This window comes from Coenobita brevimanus, chromosome 60 (genome assembly GCF_032717465.1).
Source record: "Coenobita brevimanus isolate Jiangsu-jjx chromosome 60, ASM3271746v2, whole genome shotgun sequence".
Lineage (NCBI taxonomy): Eukaryota > Metazoa > Arthropoda > Malacostraca > Decapoda > Coenobitidae > Coenobita > Coenobita brevimanus.
In genome coordinates, this window is record NC_137013.1 from 2,440,779 (window position 1) to 2,458,587 (window position 17,809).

At 45.0% G+C, this 17,809-nt stretch overlaps 1 non-coding gene across 1 annotated transcript; it reads right to left on the bottom strand.

Annotated features, from left to right (window-relative positions):
* Positions 1 to 4,990: 4,990 nt before the first annotated feature.
* On the bottom strand, positions 4,991 to 5,109 carry LOC145403499 (5S ribosomal RNA). Its single transcript, XR_013898017.1, has one exon. It is a non-coding gene; the product is annotated as a 5S ribosomal RNA (ribosomal RNA).
* Positions 5,110 to 17,809: the final 12,700 nt, after the last annotated feature.

The following is a 17,809-nucleotide window of genomic DNA, read 5'->3' on the forward strand; positions in this document are numbered from 1 at the left end:
TAAATTATCATAACAGCCTACACCTCATAATGGATAGCATGATAGATAGATGTAGGAATCTACAGTATCATAATACAACTCATAAAAGATAGCATAACACATAACATGATAGTCACGCTAGGTGTGGGAAAAGGAAATGTGCCTGCAATATTACAGAAAAGGAATGCCAGATGTGCACTGGAAATGCTACATACACACAGACACACAAGCTTCTAGAAGCTTCACACATGGCCAGTACATGTGACACAAGCTCTCCTACACAAGGCAGGAGGAGGCTACCAAGAGAGGTGAGAGGTTGTAAAGAGAGAAGGGTCCAGTGAGAACTTAGCTAACATATATACGCTCCTGTGTACAACACACAGTGTTCAATTTAAACTTTCCTTTTAAAGATAATAAACTACAATCAAGACCCAGTATCCATCTTTAACTTCTCCTGTCACTGACTACAAGTGAACTAAAGTTACATCCATCCATCATCCAATCCTACATTGCCCCATGAGGAGCGTAGGAGCCCGGGGATAGGCAGTTGGTCCAGACATTTAAGATGAGAGTGAAACTAAAGTTACTTCCTCACATATTTACTCGGCTATGACTACTGTATAATCAATCTCAAGATTCACATAATATTTATGGTGGCAGCAATGGTGGCGACCATCATCCACTAAACTGATGTAGTGCTGCCTACTTCTTCCTTTACTTTTTTCACTCTTTTTCCTGTATCTGCCCTCTTTACTTTTTTCACTCTTTTTCCTGTATCTGCCCTCTTTCTCCCATTTTTTCCTGTCACTATTTATTACTCTTCTTTCCTTTTCAGGTGGCTTTGCACTGAGTGACAAACCAAATGGTTTCCTGTATGCCAGGAAATCATTTACAACACAAGGTGGTAACCATATAACCAACCCATACATGTTCCCTACATGTTTGCAAGTGGGTTTGCAGAGGGTTAGTGTGCCCTGTAAAACAATTAACTGAAAGACAAACAACTACCCCTTACAGGATTATGGTGTCTGGTTATAGACAGATGGATAGATAATGTCACTACAGAGGGGATAGGAGACACTCTATATAGATGACATACTTGTGATCAAGTGGTTAAAGAAGTGGTCTGTTGTCTGAAAGGACACAACTTCAATCCCAGGCTGGGGTAGGGAACATTATTATAATTTAAATTTCATTAAATGAAGGTTTATTTATCTTCCACAACAGCCACAAACACGTTCACTAAAGACACCTTAGCTAATACCAACACATTAATTTTGAATGACACAGCCCTTGCATGCATTCATATCCAAGAGGATGGCATGTATCAACCCCTCCAGGCCTTGGTTGTAGTCTGGTGCCAGCAGGAGCCAGGAATCATCAGCAACATCTACATCATTGCATATCATATTGTATTGTTTATAATGGCTCCAACATGCTTGCAAGGATCAGCCTTGGTCGTCTGATGGTGGCTCTTCACACTGCTCGATCTCTTGGAGCATCCCTATTCAGTCCCTTATCCCCGAGGTCACACTCTATGACCTCGTCCCAGGTCTTTTTCAGTCTGCCTCTCGCAACCCTACCCCAAACATTCACATTTCTCATCCTCCATCCTCTTAACATACCCAAATCTACCCCTCCTCATCACAACACCAATACAATATATCCAGCCCCTCCTTTCCTCTCAACCATTCAATCGAAATCCTAGACCCCAGGCACCGCATTCAAGGAAGCCTACACATCCGTCTACTCACTGTCATATCTGTACGTTTGGGCCTATGAACATCCTCTTCCTTTACTGCCCATGTCTCACTACCATACAGCATTACATTCCTAACATATGGTGCATACAAAGATCCTTTAGCATGGAAGAGCCCTCTCAACGTTAGAAGAGGCAACAGCTCCCAGAACTTCCTCCAACCACTCCTTACCTTATCCACAGAACTAGCTCCAGCCTCACCTCCAGCAGATAACATGTCCCCCCAAAATAACTAAACTCCTTCATCAACTCAACAGACTCTCCAGCAAGATCAATCCTTTCATGCTCGATAATCTCTACATGTTCTCTCCGACACACTACTTGCACAAAATCAGCATTATTTTGCAGCCTACTCTAGTGCCACTACATTTCTTAGGAACCCACTTATCACAAACACTGCACAAGACAGAGTTACTTCCCACACCTTTGTGGCAAACTGCAAATGGCCTCACTCCCTCAGCTTTCACAGTACCTGACCTATATAGGGAATAGGCGGCAGCACCAGCTGATCAGGGTAGTACTCCCAAGTGGAATAAGAATGCTGGTGATATGGCTGGCTGGAATTCCTGTTTCACTAGCTATCAGAAGATAGCACTCTAACCAATATGATTCGCCGAACTGATATATTGCTGATATTTGCATTTTTTCCAATACTGAACCGATACTGATATTTACTGTCGATATCAAGATACTGAATGTGGGAAGAAGAAACATTAAAATGACTTACTGAATATTTTGGTCATTGGTTTGTCTAACCCTGTGTAAAAAAATGTTGTTGCCTTGACACCATTATGCAGCTTAATAGTCTTACTGAAAATCACTGAAGGTTCATGATTAGAAGTGGGTGAGTGAGAACAGAGGGCAAAAAAAAAGAACTGAGGCCCCAAAGCAGGGAGTTCAGAGCGTGGTATGCTATGTACTGGTGGTATGTACGTGTGGTGGCCAAGTGGGTTTATGTGCATGAAGTGTACACATGCTGTCAAAATATTACATTTGGTTATTACATTCTTTTTCTAGTCATAAAATTACATTCGGTTATTATGTTCTTTTTCTAGTCATAATATTTAGTTCCTCTTCTCACATCATCATCATCATCATCATCCGGACCTTTCCCACCCTAGGGCAGGGTAATCGAAATAAAGAAGTGACTTACTGCACATAATAAGAAAGAAGGCAGTAGATGAGGGCAATAAGAGGACAGTAAGACGAAGGGATGAATGACATTTGGTAACTTCGTTTTAGCTCAAACAGCAAAACATTCCTTTATTTGATGTAACTCACTCAATGTAGTGCTGCTCTCGGGTGTCTGCCCTTTCCTCTCCTCCATCCTCTTCTGTCTTTCTTTCCTTCATTCCTTCTTCGTGCTTCTGCCTATGAGTGACTTTACACTCCCTCTTCTGTCTTTCTTTCCTTTATTCTTTCCTTGTGCTTCTGCCTACGGGTGACTTTACACTTCCTCTTCTGTCTTTCTTTCCTTCATTCTTTCCTCTTCCTTCTGCTTGTGGGTGACTCTACACTGAGTGACAAGCCAAATGGTTTCCTGTACACCAGGAAACCATTTACTACACTGGGTGGTAACCATATATATATATAACCAAATTTTCACGTCTGGTGGTTTAGTGAGTAATTATGGTGCTCCAATTGAATTGAGCACGTGAAGGTTTTTATCCAAGGGGTGGTTGGGGTATACTGCTCACGTAATGCCACTCAGAGACGAGTGAGGCCGGTCACTCTCATCTTAAATGTCAGGACCAACTTGCCTAGCCCCGGGCTCCTACATTCCTCATGGGACGATGTAGGATTGGATGATGATGATGATGATGATGAATAATGTTATATATAGAGCTTGCTTGTTTCTTCATTTCTACACTTGGCCTATACATACAAGGCTTACAGTTTGGTACTCGTGTGTGCTATAGTGTACATATATATCATCATCCGGACCTCCTTTCCCACCCTAGGACAGGGTGAGGAGTAGCAATGTCCAGACAGCCCAAGTCTGCCCAGTCCAATGGGCCACACTCTTCTATCAAGCCCTCAGAATCCTGGCTCTATCTGATAAGCCAAAACCTTTCACCACATTCTGTAGCTTCACATAAACGTACCCAATAGAGTCAATCTGAAAGCTGTCACATTAAAATGGGATGCCAAACCCCTGATCATGCAATTCTTCTCACAACATTCATCCAGCCAGCTTGATCTCTTGTCAGTCCCTTAGCCTCACTGACTTCCATACCTCCCTTCCTCACACACTCATAAACCATATCCCTCCAACTTCTCCTTGGCCTACCTCACCTCCTCCCTCCTCCAAATTCCCTCAGATATATCATTTTCACCACTTTATTGTTATCCAATACATCTCGAGCTGACATATTTGTAATCTCTCATTCCACCCTGCCACACCTCTTTCATCAACAAAGCAACTCTTTCCTTGCATCATCCTCGCTCATTCATGACCAATCTTACACATTTCACACTCTCCCACCCCTCAACTCCACATCCTTTCATTTTTGTTTCACACAAAGTCATCATGGCATATCTCTCATTCTTGAACACATTCATCGCTTACACCTTCTTGCTCTCCTCATTCACACTTCTCACATTCCACAAGGCCATGCAAATCTGCCCTGGGCAGGAATTGGGCCACCATGGAACTCCGAAACGTCTGCCATGATTAAATGATTTTAGATGGGGGAATGTGGGGGACACTTAACCCTGCCAGAAACCCCAGTTATACGGCTACCACCCAGTGTAGTAAGTGGTTTTCTGGGTACAGGAAACCATTTGGCTTGTCACTCAGTGCTGAGTCCACAAGGCATCCCTTCACTGAGTGAGTGGATGATGGGCACACCCACCTACCACAAACATTTTATTCACAATATAACTGTCTATGATGTCAGATGCAATAGCACTTTATTTAGTAGTCTTTATATGGACCACTAACCAACAAAAAGGCTAGTTCTTGAGTTTCAAAACCACTTAGAACCATTATTTTGCAGTTAAAGCCTCTGCTTTTAACTTGTAACAATTTTATCTAGGAGGTACATATTTACCAATCACATGCACCTCTTAATGAGGAAAAATTTCCAAACAATCTAAAAATAATAATAATAATAATAATAATTCATTCATTCATTCACTGCCAGACGCCATGTATCCCAAACGGGGTGGCCAAGGGCTTAGAGTTAATTGTTTTACAGGGAGGGGCACTAATCCTCCACCAACCCCACTTGACATGTAGGGAGAACATTATGCCAACAGCATCTGGTGTTCCCAGGCGGTCACCCATCCAAGTACTAACCAGACCCAACGTTGCTTAACTTCGCTGATCGGACGGGAAGCGGTGTACTCAACGTGGTATGGTCGTTAATGTAAATAATAATAATAATAATAAAAACTCACAAAGTACATGATGGCATGTGGCACTGAGCGGAGATGCGTCAACATCTTAGCTTGGGAGGTGCATGCAAATTTGCAGAGGCTGCAGACGAACTGTTCTGTGCCATGAAAATCTTTAACTTTTTTCACAAATGACATACCTGCAAATATAAGAAAGAAATTTAATTTCAAGCAGTGATGTTACTGAACTCTCTTATGATCCAAAATGCAAGATACTGTAAACTTTCAATTATCTGTCGCCACAATATCTGGCCAAATGCAATATCCAGCACTGAAATGGGAAGCAATCAGCGGTACTATGCATTTTTTGGCAGTAATGTGTATCATCCGACTCAGACACAAGACCCAATCAGCATGCAGGCAGACCTAACAACACTGCAACACACACCAGCCAATCACAGTGCGCTGCAGGAGCGGCCCACCTGTCGCACCAAGTCAACCATCATCCTCCCTCCCCCCCGTGTTTTGCTTGTTGTAGTGCTGTGACTTCCCTTGTGACCCCTCAGTGCTCTGACTACTGTACCCTAGTTCTGCATGATGGCTGAGTTAATTGTGGCTTTTGTGGTGGGGCCAACACTAGGTGAGTATGATTATGATTATGTGTTGTATTACAGTAAAATCTCGATATAACAGACTTCAATATACCAGAATTCGCTTGTATCAGACTCGAGAAGCCTACCAGACAAAATTCATATGTATCAAGAAAATTCTGATAAAGCCAGAAGCAGTCCAAACTGCCTGACCTCAGTCCAGCTTGCGTAGGGGGATGGTGTAGGATAAGGATGTTTGGGTAGGTTGTTGTGACCTAGTTCATAGGAGTTGGATGGGAATTGGCTGGTTGTCGTGGCCTTGATGATGGGCATTGGATGGACAATGGGAGGTTGTTGTGGCCTTGATGATGGGCATTGGATGGACATTGGGAGGTTGTTGTGGCCTTGATGATGGGCATTGGGTGGTTGTCATGATCTTAATGATGGGCGTTGGATGGACATTGGGTGGTTGTCATGACCTTGACGATGGGCACTGGATGGGTATTGGGTGGTTGTCATGACCTTGACGATGGGCATTGGATGGGAACTGGGTGGTTGTCGTGATCTTGATGATGGACATTGGATGAGCATTGGGTGGTTGTTGTAAGCTTCATAATGGGCGCTGATGGACATTTGGTGGTTGTCGTGACCTTGACGATGGGCATTGAATGAGTGGGTCAGGATCTTGAGGATGTAGACTGCTGGATATGAGTTGGATAATAAGTAATGAAGCAACAGTGCTAATGAAAAAACAAAGTTGGTGTGATCCAGACAAATGTCTGATATACTGTACTGTATCAGAAAAGGTCCGGGTTAGCAGGGAGAAGTCTGGATGTTGTTTTTAGCAGAATTTCGTTTTTTTTGGAATGGCTTGGATCCCGTTTAGTCCACTACAGTGAGGTTTTACTGTACTGTACTATATGTACACTCATGAGTATTAACCTCTTGCCAAGGTTGTCCCCTTCCAACCCCTACATACCAAGGAAAGAGGGGAGAGGGGGATGAAACGAGCACCGCCTACCTCTTCCCCAGCTTCCCCACCTCTCCCTGTCATTCATAAGTGGCAGTTACATCTCAAGATGACCTCAGACTTAAAACCCTTAGGCACATTACTATTACACAAACATAAAATGCTAGGACGTGTAAAAAGTATCAACAGGCACACCCTGATATCCGGCGTATCGATAACCGACAGCTCGTTACACTGAACATATGAAACTGGGGAACATTCCCACAATCAGAACAGCTGTCGCTTTGCTAGTCCGAACACTTAGTCACTCCCTAGGTTTGAAATGCATGCAACTGAACTTTTTTTGTGGCGGTTTGCGTGGCTCTTCTTGTCTCCCCTCCATCCTCTCATTTCACCCCTCATCCTGTGTTGGGGGGGGGGGTGGAGAAGAAGAAAAGAGACGGGGATAGAGAGGCTACGGAGGAAGGGAATGAAAGAGAATATGAGAAGAGGAATGGAGGGAAGATAGTGTGAGAAACAGAGGGGGTGAAAAAAAAGACAATAGGAAGGAAGAAAAGAAAAATGGGGGTGGGAGAGAGGGAGAAAGTGAGGGGAAGAGAAGAAAACAAGAGGGTGACAGAGAGAATGAGGAGGATGGAAAAGAAAAAAAGAGAGTATGAGAAGGAGGAGGGAAAGAGGGAGAAAGTGTGAGAAACAAAGGGGGGGGGGAGAGAAAAGAGGGGAAAGAAGAAAGTGAAGGGAGAGAAGAAAACAGTGGGAGAAATAAAGAGAAAGGAAAGAGAACTGGGTGGGAGGGAGGGAAAGAAAGAAAACATGAGAAGAGGGATAAAGTGTGAGAAGCAGAGAGAAGAAAAAGAAAACAGGGGAGGGAGAGAAGGAGAAAGTGAGGGGGAGAGATGAAAACAGAGAGGGAGAGAGAGACTAGGGAGGAAGGGATGGAAAAAAGAGGGGCAAAAAAAGGGGAAGGAAGGGAAGATAAGAAGCTGTGAGAAGCCGACGGAGGGAAAGAAGTGAGAGGGAGGGAAGGAAATGATTGGGGCAGGAAAAGAGGATGCGAGAAACATGAGACAGAAAGGCTCAGTAGGGAGGAAAGATTAAAGAAGGATGGAAAGACTGAGAAGAAAAAGAGGGGGAATGTGAAGGATGTACAAGGGGGAGGAAAGGAAGAGAGAGAGAGAGAGAGAGAGAGAGAGAGAGAGAATGAGATGATGGAGAATGTGAAGGATGTACAAGAGGGGAGGAAAGGAAGAGAGAGAGAGAATGAGATGGAGGATGTGAAAGATATAGGAGGAGGAAATGAAGAGAGAGAGAGAGAGAGAGAGAGAGAGAGAGAAACAATTCCCTGCCGCACATGCTGCATCGGCAGAGCTTGAACGCCCTCGGGGAAGCCGGTGAAGGAGTGCACACGCTCTGGCCAAAGTATTGCCACACACCATTCATAGTGGGCTGGTTAACTTTCTGCCACGCTGCAGTGATGTTCTCGATGGCGTGGCATATATTGTAGCCTTTCCAGAACTGCTGCACTGTCGTCTTATCGTTGCTGTCACAGGCCTTCACCAACTGCTGCATTGTGCGGTGGAGGTAATACGCTGTAAAAGTAGTGATTACCCCTTGGTCCATGGGCTGCAACAATGATGTGGTGTTGGGGGGCAGGAACACCATTTCAATGTTGCTTGCCCACTCCTTCATTGAGTTCGCCAAATTCTCCCGTGGGGCATACCTCTTGAGGACATGAGAGAGGTACGAGTGGAAATATGACGAACAGATGTCGGAAGTCAGCCAGGCCTTCTTGTTGGATTTCCAATTCACCCCAAGATTTTCTTTCACATACCCCACCAGAGCCCTGGGGTTCTCAAAGTGGTAAACAAGGAGTGGTTTCGACTTGAGGTCGCTCTCAGTGTTGCCCCAACAGCAGTGTAAGCCGGTCCTTTGAGGCCTTGAACCCTGGTGTAGACTTTTCCTCTGCTGCAAGGAATGTCTTTGAGGACATTCTCTTCCAAATGAGCCAAGTCTCATGAAAATTCAAGACCTATTTCGCACTGTAGCCACCCTCCGTGATGATGCGTTTCAACTCGTCAGGAAATGCTGCCGCTGCCACTGTATCTACACTTGTCGCCTCACCGTACATCTTCATGTGGTGGAGCTTAGCATGCCTCTCGAAGTGGTCAAACCACCCATGGCTAGCCTTAAAGGTCTCACTATCATCAAGATCCCGCCTCACCTTGATTTCGTCCCATAGTGAGAGAGCCTTAGTGCAAATAACTGCCTGACTCATGGGTGCCTTCCTCCTGTTCTGGTCCTCCACCCACGTGCAGAGCATCCGCTCCAGCTCCTCCATCGCAGGCTCTCTCTGGCATGTGATATGGGAGGCATATTAGGTTGCAACCTCCCCAGCAGCAGCATTAATGGCCTCCCCCTTCTTGATGATAGAGGAGACAGTTGACTGAGCCAGGTGGTGAGACGAGGTGATAGCAAACACACCCTTGCCTTTTTTGTGGTGCTTAAGAATATCTAGTTTGACTTCTAGAGAGACAGTTTTATGTACACGCTTCACGGGAACATCACCAGCATCAACACAAGCAGGCCACTTACCACCTTGACTAAGGCCTCCACTAGCCCCACCATATGCAGCACCCTTACCAGACATGATCACACTTATACAGGCCAAAAATCAAACAAAATCGAACTCCACACACGATTAGTATCACTGCTCTACTCACGGCACTGCTTGTACTCAGTTACGATGCACTACGATAGCGGCTTGCATAACGCTGGTGATGCAACACGATGCGTGGTGGGCAAGCATAAGAGAGTTCCTCAGCTGAGATGGCTGGTGTGAGAAGAATGATGTGGGTGAGTGCAGGGTGAGCGATGGCTGTGGGGGCTGCACAAGCGTTTAATTCTGCGCATCCTGGGAGGTGGGCGGGCTCCGCTGGCTGCAGGAACGCACATGATTCAAAATTTTTGGCCTATCGCCTGTGGACACATCAGAGAGCCCATCGTCAAACCGGGGCAGGGCCATTGTCTAGCGAGTCTGGTGGTATTTGTACCCCCATCGCTAAGCCAGGGTATCCCACATAAGGGTATCATGTATCACGGTAGCCTATACCTGTATTTGTCTGCACAGCCAGTCAAATGGCAACAGCAGGATGAAAGTTTTCACTTCTACATACAGTAGTGAAAAAGACTGTGTTTTTAACCCCTAAGCACTATGACTGACGATCGTCAGTTTGCAAGTTTGCCATGTAGAATCCTATGACTGACAATCGCAGAAAGTCTGTAAAAAACTGCCGAGCACTAAGCCAGCCCCTTTTATGACGTAAATGGTTCCTACCTAATCAGAACTAAGGAATGAGGTGATGGGAGGGAAGATCCCACCCCCTCATCAGGCCTGTGGAGGAGACCCCTCCAGCCACTTCTCCACCTCACTCTGGTTGATTGGATACAGCCAGCTCTGTCCCCTCCCACCCAAACTACTCACCAATACCACATCTACATTGTATAGGGAGGGGTGTCTCATACCCCCCGAGGCCCCCCTCCTCCACCCCTCCTTTATATCAAAATGATGTGGATACTTCTCTGCTATGATCACTTTGTGTGTGATTCCTCCCACCATAATACCTCCCACACCACCTCAAAGAGAGTGTATGTGAGTGAGGTGGAGGGGGGGATAGGGAGGGGGAGGCTGAGGATGATATGGAGGGATGGGGAGGAGAGGTATATAAGAGAAGGGGGTGTGAGCTGGGAGCAGGGCGATGAAATGGCGGGGGACAGGGCGATGTGGAGGCAATTTGTTTGTGGCCACCCCGAACGGGACTGAGGCGTCTGGCAATAGATAGATAGACAGATCACCTCCCCACTAGAGGTGTGTCTCATACCCCCCTCACCCTCATCAGAGACTCCCCACCCCACCTCCACCTTTCTTCCTCCCAATCCTTTGTCCCAAATATGACGTGGTAATTTCCCTGCCATGATCAGCCTGTCTATCTACCTCCCCCCCCCCCTTTCTTTTTTACTCTCATGCTGACTCCTGCACCTAGTTTCATCAATGGAAACATATTTTACATTGATTTCATATTCTGATAAGGTTCTTCAGCAAAAAGTAGTTTTTTGCCCCCCCCCCCCTTTTTTTTTTCAATGCTGACTCCTACACCTAGTCTCATCAACAGAAACATATTTTACTTTGACTCCATTGATTTTGGTAAGGTTCTCTAGTGAAACTTAGGTTTCCACCGATGTTTTCCTGTTTTCTCTCTTAACATGAAGGGGGACTTCTATAACCTTTGATGAGTAATTATGTGATAACCATCAGGCCTAGAGGACTGAGACTAGCATTTTCAGGTGTGTAAATACAAGCTCTACAAATCTGTAAGAAAAAATGTTACTTTGGTAAAAGCTGAAAAATTGACCCTAAATTGCAGCTAGGGTGGAAGATAAGCTTCAGAAAAATGCGGTCTTTAGGGGTTAACTGCTTTTTCACAATATCCCAGGGTTCTTTCTCTTCTAAAAATAATTTATGGAATTAATAAGTTCAATTTTTTTCCTAAAGCTCTTTTATTTATTTTTTATATTTTTCCTTTCCTCTCATCCTTCCTCTTCTGTCTTTCTTTCCTTCATTTTTTCCACTTCCTTTTGCCTACGGGTGACTTTACACTCCCTCTTCTGTCTATCTTTTCTTCATTCTTTCCCCTTCCTTCTACTTATGGGTGACTCTGCACCGAGTGACAAGCCAAATGGTTTCCTGTACACCAGGAAACCGTTTACTAAGTTGGGTAGTAACCATATAACCAAATTATGGCGTCTGGTGGTTTGGCAGGTAATTAAGGCACTCCAGTCGGATTAAGCCAGTGCATATTTTTATCCAAGGGGTGGTTGGGGTTTATTGCTCACATAATGCCACTCATGGATGAGTGAGGCTGGTCACTTTCATCTTAAATGTCAGGACCAACTTGCCGAACCCCAGGCTCCTCCACTCCTCACAGGGCAACATATGATTGGATGATAGATGAATGGATGGATAATTTTTTTAACATTTGGACAGGAAGACACCAGAAAATCCAATATGAAGCCATTTTGTTTGCATTCCTGGTCAATGTAGATGGCACAAACAGATTTATGCTTTGTAGTAGTAGTAGTAGTTGTTCCCTAGGCAGTCTGGCTGAACAGCCCCGAGCCCCTTAGGAAGGCCATGGCCGAGACCGGGCTTTCCCACAGAGCTCTCAAAGAGTGTATGTTGTGTTGTTGGCGTAGGTGATTGTGGTGCAATGAAGTCTTCCATAATGTGCTTAAAAGTAAGGGGTGCTGTGTTGCATCCTGGACAGGCATCAGCGATGGAGTCATCCAGCCTCTTCTGGTAGCTTAAGAGGGCTGGATGGTGCCCACATCTCAGCCTGGCCAGGTGGACCCTGTCCTCATGAGGAAGATAGGATTCAGAAGGGTGGATGTCAGGAGACCGTGCATGCAGCTGTGTGTTGTCTTTAAGTGACTGAATGGAGCGGCGAGTGATCTAAGTGTGGATATGCTTCTGGAAGCTGGTCTGAGGTGGGTGAGGGGGGGAGAGATGACAGTATTTGGGTATGGTATTGTGTGCTGGGTGTTGTTTTGATGTTCCTTGGTGTGGGTGAATGTGCGGCCATGTACTGTAGTGGATGCTGTGGGTTTGTGGAGGCTGCAGCAAGAAACTGGGTGCCTCTCATGTCTAGGTGATCCTTGACTTTGAGGACTTTGGTTTCTTGATGTAGGTGGTCTGTGGGTGTAGTGGATGTGCAGCCTGTGATTATTTTTAGGGCCTTGTTCTGTATGGTCTGTAGAGTGTTGTAGTGTGTTTTGGTGAGGTTAGAGGTCCAAGCAGGGCTTGCATAATTCATCACTGAACTTATGTATTGTTTGTATACTGTGGTGGTGGTTTCTTTGTTGTGTCCGAATGTTGTGTGGGCAAGTGACCTCAAAGCACTGAGTCTTGGTGTTATTTTATTTCTAATGTCTGTGATGTGTTGTTCAAATGACAAAAGATGTATTGTATGTTACACCAAGGATTTTGGGTGTGTGTGTGTGTGGTAGGGGCGTGTTGTTTATGTTGAGGTGTGGGATGTGACTGTGTTCTGCTGTCCAGTTTGTGAGAAGGGTCACTGTAGATTTGGCTGGGGCTATTTTGAGCCTGTTTGTGGTGAACCATTTGTGTAGTGTGTTGAGGTAAGGTTGAATGATATGTGTAGCTGTGTTTGCATTTTGGTGCGTACATGTAAGTGTTATATCATCAGCATAGGAAGCTATGTGTATCTGTGGTGTGTGAGGTGTGGGTACATCGTGCATGTATAGGTTAAAGAGTGTAGGAGACAAAACAGATCCTTGGGGGACGCCGTTTGAGAAGTTTCTGATGTTAGAAGACTGACCGGCAAATGTTACGTATGCACATCTGCCTGCTATGTAGTTTGGCAGCCATCTTTTTGTGTTATTGTGCATGTTTGTGTTGAGTATTTTGTTTGTTAGGTTGTGGCGGGGGATGGCATCCAATGCTTTGCTAATGTCTAGTGTGATTAGGAGTGTTCTGTGTGGTGGCCTAGCTGAATTTATGCCATTGAAAACTCTCTGTGTAAGGTCTGTAAGAAGGGTGTTTGTGGAGTGTAGTGGCCTAAAGCCATGTTGTGACTGGGCTTGGGGAATGTGAGGTGTGACTAGTTGTAGTACCAGTCATTCAGTGACTTTAGAGGGGATGCAGAGGAGTGTGATGGGGCGTTGTGAGGAGGGTAGCGTGGGGTCTTGTTGGGTTTAGGGATAGTGATGATGTTGCCATGCTTCCAGATGCTGGGTATTATGTTGTGCGAGTAGCTGTAGTTTGATATGTTGGTAAGTGCCTGTATGCCTTGTGGTCCTAAGTGTTTAAGGTGAATGTTGCTTATGTTGTCTGGTCCACAGGCAGATGAGTGCTTGAGGTTGTTAATGATGTACTTCGTCTGGTTGTAACCAGGGGCGCACCCAGGAATTTTCTAAGGGGGAGGCCCCATGTGCTAGTTTCCTGAAGGTTACATATAAGTTTTATAGTTCTAAGTTGTATATTTATATGTTTTATATATATATATATATATATAAAACCCCTGTGGCGGGGGGGACACAACCTGGCCGCACTATGGGGTGGTACTACTACTCTGCGGCCAGGTTGTGTTAGGAAGAATACTGCCACCGTATTCCCTGCGTGTCGTAAAAGGCGACTAAAAGGGGCGGGGTGAAGGGACTAGGGACCCCCTCCTCTGTTTTTTTAGTTCCTAAAAAGAGACAGGCCAGAGAAAGGGATGGGGGATGGAGTTATCCCCGTACCCTGAAGATTGGGTCTATGAATGTGCGTGGATGTAGTACAATTGAGGCTAAAAGGGAGGAGATTGGGAGAATGTTTGTGAGAAGAAAGTTGGATGTGTTAGCTTTGAGTGAAACGAAGATGAAAGGGAAGGGGGAATCTATGTTTGGAAGTGTTAATGGAAGATTGTCAGGTGTTGATAGAGGAAGGGCAAGAGAAGGTGTGGCCTTGTTAGTGAGTCCGGAAGTACAGCAGTGTGTGATTGAATGGAAGGAGGTGTCATCGAGACTGATGTGGGTGAAAGCGAAATTTGAATGTGAGTTGTGGGTGTTTGTGAGTGCATATGGGCCTGGTAGTGAAAGGGATGAACAAGAGAGGGAGTCTTTCTGGAATGATGTTGATGAGTGTCTGCAGAGTTTTGGAGCGAATGTGAATGTAGTAATGATGGGAGATCTGAATGCTAGAGTGGGAAATGTAGCAGTTGAAGGCGTAGTTGGTATGCATGGTGTACCTGGAAGAAATGAAAATGGGGAACGAATGATAGCGATGTGTGCTGAGCGAGAGATGGTGATTGGGAATACGCTGTTTGAGAAGAAAGATATTTATAAGTATACATGGGTGAGACAGGAGGGTGGAAGGGTTGTTGATAGAGCCTTGATGGACTATGTGGTTGTGTCTAGGAATATAATAGGAAGATTGTTGGATGTGAGAGTTCTGAGAGGGGAGGGTGGAGGTATGTCTGACCACTACCTGGTGGAGGGAAAGTTAAGAGTAGGTAAGAGATGGGTGAGAGCTAGGAGGGTTAGGTGTGGCAGGGAGGTTTTGAAAGTGAGTGAGTTGGATAAAGGAGAGAAAAAGATAGAGTATCAGGAGAAATTGAAAGATGAGTGGAACGCAGTGAAAGATCGGGAAAATGGCAGTGTGGAGGAGGAATGGCAGTTGTTTAAGAGTGCTGTGGTGGGGCATGCAGAAGAGGTGTGTGGTGTGAGACGTGTGGGTGGTGGTGTAAGAAAAGGAAGTGAATGGTGGTGCGAGGAAGTAAGTATGGCTGTGGCTGAGAAGAGACGGGCATATGAAGTGTGGCTGCAGAGGAAGGATGAGATGTCATATGAAAGGTATAAGGAAAAGAGGAATAGAGCGAGAAGGGCTGTGCGTGATGCTAAAGTGGCAGCAGATGAGAGGTGGGGTAGGCGGCTGACAGAGAATTTTCAACAGAATAAGAAAATGTTTTGGAAGGAGGTGAAAAGGGTGCGAAAGGGAGAGTCTGGGAAGGAAGAACAGTAAAAGCAGAGGATGGAAGGATGTTAATTGAGATGGATGCAGTAAGGAAGAGATGGGCAGAGTATTTTGAAAGATTGTTAAATGTAGAGGAGGAAAGGGTGGCTGAGATTGTGGCGGATGGAAGGGTGCAAGGAATAAATGTGTTGGGAGAGTTGAATGATTCTTTGATCACGAAGGAGGAAGTGGAGAAGGCAGTAAAGGATATGAAAACAGGGAAAGCTGCAGGTATGGATGGGTGTGCTGTGGAATGCCTGAAGGGTGGTGGAGTGACTATTGTTGAATGGTTAGTAAGATTGTTGAATGTGTGCTTTGAGAAAGGTATGGTGCCAATTGACTGGGCAAGTGCTTGTGTGGTCCCGTTGTATAAAGGCAAGGGTGATAAGTATGAATGTACTAGCTTTAGGGGCATAAGTCTGTTGAGTGTTGTAGGTAAAGTGTATGGTAGAGTGTTAATTATGAGAGTTAGAGAGGGTACAGAGGGAGTGATTAGTGATGAGCAGTGTGGCTTTAGGAGGGAGGGGATGCGTTGATCAGGTGTTTGCTGTGAGACAAGTGTGTGAAAAGTATTTAGCGAAAGGCAAGGATGTGTTTTGGGCATTTATGGACTTAGAGAAAGCGTATGATAGAATTGATAAGGAGGCTTTGTGGACTGTTTTAAGATTGTATGGACTTGATGGTAGGTTACTAAAAGGGGTGAAAAGTTTTTATGTAAATAGTAGAGCGTGTGTAAGAGTGGGAAATGCTGTGAGTGATTGGTTTCCCGTGAGAGTGGGGCTGCGACAGGGATGTGTGATGTCGCCTTGGTTGTTTAATATTTACATGGATGGTGTTGTAAGGGAGGTGAATGCAAGAGTTTTAGGTGGTCTGAGTCTGGTAAATGTTGATGGAGGAGAGTGGAATCTGAAGCAGCTGCTGTTTGCAGATGATTCTGCACTGGTGACTGATTCAGAGGAGAGATTGAGACAGTTGGTAGAGGAGTTTGGAAGGGTGTGTGAAAGGAGGAAATTGAAAGTAAATGAGAATAAGAGTAAAGTGATGAAGTGTACGAGGTTGATAGATGGTAGGGGGATGAATATAGTTTTGAATGGTGAGTTGCTTGAGGAGGTAGATTGTTTTAAATATCTAGGGTCACATGTTGCTGTGGATGGAAGAATAGATGCAGAAGTGAAGTTTAGAATAAATGAAGTAGGAAAGGTGCTGGGAGGAATGAAAAAAGTGTTTAAATGTCGTTCGCTTAGAATGGATGTAAAGAGAAGGCTGTATGAGGGTGTTGTGGTACCGACTGCATTATATGGGGCTGAAACATGGAATGTGGGTGTAGCAGAGAGGAAAAGTTTGAATGTAATGGAGATGAGATGTCTGAGGAGTATGTGTGGAGTGACGCGTATGGATCGAGTGCGAAATGATGAAGTGCGAAGGAGAACTGGAGTTGTTCGGGAGATGGCTGGTAGAGCTGAGCAGAGGGTGTTGCAATGGTTTGGGCATATGGAGAGAATGGATAATGAACGATTGGTGAAAAAGATAACTAGATCTGATGTGAGAGGTGTAAGGCTGAGAGGGAGACCACGAATAGGATGGATGGACAGTGTGAAGAGAGCGCTGGATGCGAGAGGGATGTCTGTTGAGCAAGGAAGAGTGGCTGTGCGTGACAGAAATAAATGGAGAGAAATTGTGAATGAATAAGTGATGACGCAGCCCTGAGGGGACATTCTCCCGCATTTGGTCTGATCAGCTAGTCAGGTCAGGTGCGGGTAAGGGGATGGGTCTGTTATGATGTAGCAGGGGTAAACCAGTTCTGCTGTCGGGCCCTGCTGCGGATGTCACTGATTGCATTGCGCAGTTGACCCTTGTGCGGTGTGATGCGGTGAGGATCTGTCCGTTCTCCCCTTTGGGGCTAAGATGCGAATGAATGTGTTTGAATGGATGAGTAAATGGAGAGTGAGTCGTTCTGTCTCGGCTACCTCCCTTTCCTTGGGGGAAGCAGCCTAGGTATATAGATAGATAGATAGATAGATAGATAGATATATATATATATATATATAAATAAAGATAGATAGATATAGATAGATAGACATAGATATAGATATAAACATATAAATAGACAGATAGATAGAATGATACATTATTTGGTGGGTCGTCAGTTATTTAAACACACTTGTTTGTTCATATTTATCGTTTTAACAAAGTAACAAAGAACAAGCCATTCAGTCTCAACCTTATTCTGTCCAGATTTCTAATCATGGCACAAAGACGGAGAGAAACAAGGGACAGGTGAAGAGGGAAGTCCTTAGGGAGAGGGAAGGAATGTTGGGTAAGGAAACAGAGGTCACAATGGGAAAGGGATTGCCGATCCCAGCTCAGGTGTATGTATGTGTATGTGTGTGTGTGCAAATGTTGTGTATGTGGGCAAGAAGCTGGGTGAAGAGAGGGGATGGGGATGGATAGGATTGCAGGAGGGATGATGTTTTGAGTTCATGGGGGTTGGTGTGAGGAAGCTATCCTATTGACAATATATTTGGCCACAGGTGATAAGATCCGCTGTTCTTTTCAATGGTATTGGAACATACTATAACAGCTTCCTCCAGACATTTGCGTCTTTT